The 8155-nt window shown below is 39.8% G+C and overlaps 1 long non-coding RNA gene across 1 annotated transcript; it reads left to right on the forward strand.

The window, feature by feature from the left end:
- Window positions 1–6049: 6049 nt before the first annotated feature.
- Window positions 6050–6993, forward strand: LOC108173042 (uncharacterized). The gene is made up of 2 exons (XR_011577716.1): window positions 6050–6370; window positions 6558–6993. It is a non-coding gene; the product is annotated as an uncharacterized lncRNA (long non-coding RNA).
- Window positions 6994–8155: the final 1162 nt, after the last annotated feature.

Raw genomic sequence — 8155 nt, forward strand, 5'->3', positions numbered from 1 at the left:
TAACGTTATGCGTAGCACATACGAGTCCTAGTTGCCTATTGCAACCTAGGACATGATTGGCACCTACAATGGATCCAAGGTGAGCGTACGGTATGATGTGAGCATACATGTGAAGCCTGACCCTGGCCTGGGACGAGTACTAACATTGGTGCAGTAAGTGATGAGCAGATAAAAATATAGTCATGCCACAGTGATTTGATAATTCTAGTCAACATAATATTTTTCATAGCCGTAAATTTAATTAAGACAATCATATAGAAAATTCTTTATTATATGTAAATATGGAAACTAAACATATATATGTATATATCAAAGAAAAGACCCATTTACAAATCATGTTGTAACCCCTCCTCAGTCCGTACACGCTCAGATAGCTCAATTCTCAAATGAGGGTTGGTAGTTGATATAGTAGTAGTGGTTTTATTTATAATATGGAATAAAGGAGTACAAAGATAACTCTCACTATTTTCTCCCTATTCTTTCCCTCTGATTTCTTTTACTTTGTACTCTCACTATTTTCTCCCTATTCTTTCCCTCTTATTTCTCTTTCTTTCAACCGTGTTGACACACTCCAATCCCTATATCCCAAGTACCAGGATTGACACTTGCTAGCCGACACTCGAGGGTGACGAAGTCATTTTAACATGCATGCAAATTAAAATATGTGAGTAGAAGGAAATAAACTAATGCAGAACTATGTTCAGAGCATATAACTAATCAAGAATAATGTGAAAGAATTATTATAAAAAGATACGAGTCGAGGGATGGATCATTCATTGAAGAGACTCGAAGATGCTTAAGCGGAAGTGCCCTGATGCTAGGATCATATGCCTCGACTCTAACTCCTGAGGGGACATAAAATCGAAAAGGTGAGTGGACCAAAGTTTATAATACTAGTACTAATAATACGAAAACCATTTTATATATGAACATATTAACCCCCTGTTTTGAAAACACCTATATAATACTATATAGTAGTTTTTCAAAAGCTTTACATGCCATGAAAACGTTCATAAAAACATGTACATGTAAAACAATACTCAATAATGGTGTTATCGCCGTCCGAAGGCAAATATGTAAATCTCATCAATTCTGTAGGGTATCATAGTGGCCCGAAGGCATAACCATCACCAGAGGTGAAATTGTACGACACTGAGTTACGCTAGTGAAGAAACCATGGTCCATCACCCGAAGGTGAAGCTGTACGGCTTTGGGTTACGCCAGAGAAGAAGATATAACATATATATGTATATGCAGTGAGTCCATCACCCGAAGATAAAGTTGTACGACTCTCGGTTACACCAGAGAAGAAATGGGGGTCTAACACCCGAAGGTGAAGCTGTACGACTATGAGTTATGCCAGAGAAGAAACATATACATATAACATATCACACCGACACTAGCCCCGGGCTAGTGAATGTCATAGCCCGTCCCAAATAATTAATTTTTTCGATAATGTGAAATGACAGTTTTATCCTTGGACGGGGAAATTGTCGTGTGTGTATGACATATTGAGACTTAAAGATTATTTTGTGGTTTTGGATGGGTGACCCATGTGGATCACACACACACACAAACCTCATTCTTTTTCTTCCTCCCCGTACACTCTCTCTCTCGGTTTCACTCTCTCTCTCTCCTTGCTATTCGTACGGACAAGCTTCAAGATCACCCCAAACTTCACAGATCGAAGGTTTTGGGTGCACCATTGTGTTCCTTGTGGTGTTACGAGTTGATTGGTACCCATTTCAGATAAGAATCCCTTCGAAATCTCAAGAACCCGTAACCCAATTTTCATGCACTATTCATGTGGACGTAATACCTTGCATTTAAGGGAATTCTAAGCTTATAGGAAGCTTAATGAGGTCTTCACGAGTCTCGAGGTAGCTCGTTCGAAGAATTTGGACGTCAGGATCACGAGAAACGTCAAGTTGCAGTTTTGGTTGGAATTTCGAAGCTTCCCCGACGTGATTTCGTGGGATTTGAAGCTTCAAATAGGTATAACGCCATTCTTCTCACTCTAACTTTCATTTGGTCCAAATTTCATGAAAAATGGTTGAGAAACGAGTGAGAATAGTGAGTTTGAAATTTTACCCAGTTTTCTGGCGATCGGCGACTCGCTAGGGACGAAGACGGAATATTCCGTTAGTTTGGACGGAATATTCTCAAGGTGTTAGTTAGATTAGACGGAATCTGTTAGGTTTAACGGAATATTCCCTAACGGTGGTTAGGGAATTAGTCAGGTTTGGGCCGCTAGTGGGGGCGCATTTTGCCATGCCCTTGCCGGCACGTGGGAAGTCCAAAAATATTTCTAAAAATATGGGGATGATTCTGAGGTCGTGTAGATCACTGTGGTATATTCATATACCTATTTTGAGTAATGTATGAGAAGTTATTAGTTAGTTTTGTATATGTGCATAAAAATAACATTTTTATAGCTAATTCGCATATAGGTGAGACTTATCCCGAGGACGAGCGTATCCATGGGCGACTCAGGGGCTACGACCCTTCGACTTATCAGTGAGTGGGCTTTGTTTTCAGTATATATTTATATACTTGATATATTTCCCAGAAATACATTTTAAAGAAAGTATGCTTTGAAATAATATGCCAAATGCTTCTATATTTTGAATATGCATTGCATGATTGCATACATTTATAAATGCGGTGCTGTGGAGGCACATGTGAGTTCAAGTAAGTTATGTTTGGTTGTGTGAATCATCAATGATGTGATATGTGATTAAGTAATGTTGAGCTCATAAAGCTGCACCTAGGGTGATTGTGATTTAGCCAGAGATATGAAGTACATGCCTGTTTATTTACGTCACCTCCCGCACTATATGCTCATATTGGATCCAACTTAAGTGCACAGTCTTGTCGTACAGACCTTATTCATGGTTCCGACTCGTAGGTGACTAGCGAACTATCGCCCGACTATTATGAGAGAATAGAGTTGAGCATAATTATATTTCACCCAATCTTGTCGTACATACCCTTTTCAGTGGTTCTGACTTATGTGCAATATATTTCCGTAAAGGTCATAGTAGTGACTCCGGCTAGATTGAGTTTAAGCTATGAATTCAGCCGTACAGACTACCTCAGGAGTTCCGGCTAGCATATCACATTTCTATGAAATTATTCTTACATGGATTGTTTACTTTGTTATATTTTGGCATAGCATACATATGAATATGATTGTGTGAAGCATGAATTGAATTGATATGATTCTACATATATGTATATATGTGTATATGCTTATATCTTAATTCTGGGAAAATCTTACATGTTTTATAGCGAGGGGTTAGTATGTTGATAAATGAAATGTTTTTGTAAAACATTTGTTTTTGCCCACTCACGTTTTCTGTTTTGCGCCCCTCTAGGTTCTAAGTAAGTTACTGTTGGTGGCTCGGGATCGTCAGCAGTTCTGACCTATTTGAATAATAGTAGGACATTCCTAGTACTGTGTAACTAGTACTTATCCTACTGGACTGCACTTATTATGCTCTGATTAGGAGTGTTCACTGTTGTAACTAACTCCTATCACTTTTGTTTAGTAGTGCACTCTAGTAATTTGGTTTTTAATTATTCGTATATTTATTATCTTTATCGCTTCCGCACTGTGCACATGGCTACGTCACTTTCACGTGACGACTAGCATGCCTTGACCTCGGTCGGGGTGTGTCAGTGAAGTTGGGGGTATGTCATCAATATCATCAACTGTGTCTTATGGCCATAGACGTCTACATACCTGATTGTGTGTATGTGCTATATGATAACCTACTAGATAAGCACCGAAAACACATCTCAAAATCTCATATCAATCCTGAGCTCAAAAGCTCAAAGTCTCATCTCATGAATCCATAATAAATCATATTCATAAACCATAAGTAAATCATATTCATAATCCATAGAATTTCATATACAAAAATCCAATAATTCATAACCTTTTGCAAAATTGTAAATTCAAGAAATCATAAATAATGCATAAAACGTAAAATCGTGAAATTATGTTTTTTGTCAACGCAAGCGTAATATTTTATAAGAACATGCATGTTTAGAATGAGTCATCACACAGATATTTTGTTGCTGGGAAGCCGCTCGAGCTAGTGAGGATGAAGTCATTTCCCACCGATGCACCTAAGCATAATTAGAGACCACTTAGTAAAGCTTTACTGAAACGATGAAATTTGGGAAAACGGACAGCGGATTCGGATTCGGATTCGGATTCGGCACGTTGAGAAACCTAAGAAGGGACCTTGGTTTGAAGGCCATGCGCCATCGCACGAGTCGAGTTGGGTCACCGGGAAGTTCGTCGAAAACGTCGTCGACGTTGCCATGAACGGCAGCGGAGCACAATACCACCGATGGAGACGCGTGTGCTCCACGCACCGGCCATGACATGCACCAATGTGCTAATCCATGCGCAGACCATAAAACTGGGATAGGATCTCGGTCAGATTCGGGTCTGGGCTTGGTTTAATAGGTTGAGCAGAGTTAGGGTAAATGGGTCTGGGTTGGATCTAGTTTTGGGCTACTGGACCAAGGGCTTTAGGATTGGGCCTGAGTTCGGATTTGGGTTTGGGCCTGGATGATGGGTTGGGCTTAGATTGGGTGGCAGGTCAGGTCGAGTTAATTTGGCTCGTGGATCGCCGAACCTAACAAAGGGGAAAGCCAGAATTTTGGCCTAGAAACTTCCCCAACTTTGATTTGTTTCAATTATCAACCAAAGTTTACCATATAAGTGCCAAAATAAAGCTAGGAGGATAGAGATTCGAGTTATACCACTTAGATTCACAGCCATGGCCATAAAGTGGTCGAAAATACCCTGCAAAACCTTGGGGTCTCGCCGAAAAAACTGGGGAAATATCCTCGCATGGTTTTGGTCCTTAAATCCTACAAATATAGGCCTAAATCTTCAAAATCATTTATAAACAACAAGAAAAGACGAGAGAGAGGGATTCACGAGACCTACTTGATCGGGAAAGTTATGAACTCTCACTGGGAAGTATGGCAATGGTGGTAGCCTTTGCTGCATCTGTCCATCGAGCACAGTATTAACTCCGAGAGCGTGTGAAAGGAGCAAGAAAGATAGAGGTGCTTTAGTGGTTCACCGGAGGTTAAACCATGATGGTGTGTGGGTGTGCTCGGGGGAGGGAGGAAATGGTAGTGAGAGAGGGTAAGAGTTTCTCGAGGAGAGACCCAGAGAAGGAGATGGAAAAGTGAAAGAAAGAGGGTTTGAGAGACTGAGAGAGGAACCCACGTTGCAGAAGAAGAGTGGGGAGTGTAGTGTAGATGTGGGTCCCACGGGTCAGAATAATATTAAAATAATTAAATATCGAACCCTAATATCTAGAATAGTGAATTGACTATTGCCACAAGGATATGACTATTGCCAGAAAAAAAGTAGGAAGTGTAGCGTAGTTCCATAAAACGTTCATCGTAATTCCAAATCCGATTTCGCTTGCGCTCACATGCTCATAGCGACAAGTGCCACAAGGATATGCCAAGGAAATAAACCTTACGTGACACGACAATGCGGTGAAAAAAAAAGTCAACGTTTTTGCCTTAAAGGGCATTTTCGTATATTCACACATTAATATTATAAAAACCGTAATAATTAGGAACAGGTCGTTACACGTGTGTTGTTCTCTCTTTTCCTTCCTCTGTATGCTGTTATTTTATAGGAAAAAGGTTACCGTAGCAACACTTTTTACTTTACAAAATTTCCTCAAATGAATAGTGCAAATACCATGCATGAATAGTAACCCGTATGTTTTTCTTCATATGAATAGTAACCCATTTGATTTTTTCTTCATATAAATAGTAACCCAGCTGATTTTTTCTTCATATGCATGTTGAGCTCAAAGTACACAAATGTCTTTTGCTTGAAAAGGTATGAACCATCACTCGTAAACATGCACAATGAAGAAAAACAGGTGATTGCCAAAGCTTATTTTTTTCTTCATATAAATAGTAACCCAGCTGATTTTTTCTTCATATGCATGTTGAGCTCAAAGTACACAAATGTCTTTTGCTTGAAAAGGTATGAACCATCACTCGTAAACATGCATAATGAAGAAAAACAGGGATTGCCAAAGCTTATTTTTTCTTCATATAAATAGTAACCCAGCTGATTTTTTCTTCATACTGAACCCCTTTATTTTGTCGTTCAGTAGTATCTTCAAGCATATAAACAGGTGATTGCCAAAGCTTAGAGCATTCCCATATTTCTTTGTGAGAATTTTGAGCAGCATACGAGTTCGAGAAATCATGAAATATTTAAAGTCTTTGATTTTCCTAGGCCTTCTGCTTGGCACCCTAGTTTTCGTCTCTTCCACTGTTGCAGTTGAGACATCCAAAAATGAGAACAAAGGTTAGTTAATTATAGTGTGGTGTGTCTGTATATAAAAATATACAAGATATGTATCCTTTACTTTGCGTATTGACACTGATTTATGAACGTATATACACAAACATATATAACATTGTTATCTAATTAAGTATTGTCAAACTATGAAATCTTAGACTTACAATGACTAGCTTAATTTTTTACGACGCAGCAACAGAGTCAAAAACAGTAGATGATAGCACTGAAACAAAGCCTAATGGATATGGATATGGAGGTGGCGGCTATGGTGGTTGGGGAGGCAGAGGAAGTGGTGACTATGGAGGTGGAGGCTGGGGAGGAGGTGGTTGGGATGGTTGGGGGAAAGGTGGTTGGGGGAAAGGTGGCTGGGGGAAAGGCGGTGGAGGTTGGAGGAAAGATAGTGGTGGAGAAAACTAAAGCCATATGCCTTCACCGGTCTCAAAACACTACTTTATGAGAACTATGCATATATAAGTAGAACACCGTCCGAGCTAGGAAATATGAATAAGCTGCATGCATACATGTCATCATGTTCGTATGTAATTGCTAGTCTTATCATATTTGTATCTCTTTAAAATGTGTCGTTTTAAAGTTTCTCTTAAGGGTTAATCTTAATTTACTACCATGAAGTTTTTTGGTTTTTAATATTTGGTACATGAAGTTTTTTTCGTCCTAGAGTATTACCTAAAATCATAATTTTGGGACACTTTCATACATATGTTAAGTTTTCCATCAGAACATTCGTTAATTGATGACGTGGCACCCACGTGGATAATGATTAGGCCATTAAAAAAAAAAAAAAAAACTGGTCTTTTCTCCTCCCTTTTTTCTTCCCTTATCCGTCCGACTCCTCCCTCTTCACCTCATCCATTCTCTCTACCCAGATCAACCTTCACCCACCCTAACCCAAACTATGCCGACTAGGGATGGACCCTCCCATTCCTTCATTCCTTCATCCTTTCATTCCCTCATCCCTAATCCATCGGTTGAGATCGTAAGAACCGAAAACCAGGAGTCGGAATTTGAATGCTATTGAAGAAGAAGAAGAGAGAAAAAAATAATAATAAAATTAAAAAAACCGAACCGGAAATAATTGAAAAAATTGAACCACCATTTCGAACCGAACCGAACCCTAACGCCGACCACGTCGCCTTCCTCACCGTCATCGCCCAAACCTTAAACCTCTGTAGCTGTTCCTTGAGCACTGTCTCCAACACATCCTCCGTTCTCCAAATCTGAAATGTTCGAAGGGAGACTAGTTGTTGCAAACCCAGTACTCCACTTAAGGCCTCAGTTTCTCACAACCCCCAACCAGGTATTGTAACTACGATCAATCAAAACATTTGCAGACTTAATATCTCTATGAATTACATGTGGACTCGATGAATGTAAAATGTCAATTGCCTTAGCAGTTTGTAAAGCTAATCTAATCTTACGACCCCAATTTGAAGCCTGATTCATGCTCTAATGTAAAACATCGTACAGTGTACCGTTGCTCATGAACTCTACCACCAAAAGTTTGTCTTTCGAATCATTTGAAAACCCTAAAAGATTGACCAGCCTCGGACTCTGAATCTTGGACAAGATCTCGATCTCGTTGTCAACCTCGTTGGCAGTCTCCGGCCCAGAACATGAGTTGGGTCGAAGAGTCTGGTTGTGAGCTCTAGAGGGTCTTTTGACAGCAACCAGACGGTCGCGGAGCATAGCTTTGTAGACTTAGCCATGGCTACCTTTGCCCAAAAGCTTCTGGTCGGAGAAGCCATTGATGGCGGCGACAAGATCACTGTAGTC

This window comes from Malus domestica, chromosome 17, assembly GCF_042453785.1.
Source record: "Malus domestica chromosome 17, GDT2T_hap1".
NCBI classification, from domain to species: Eukaryota; Viridiplantae; Streptophyta; class Magnoliopsida; order Rosales; family Rosaceae; genus Malus; species Malus domestica.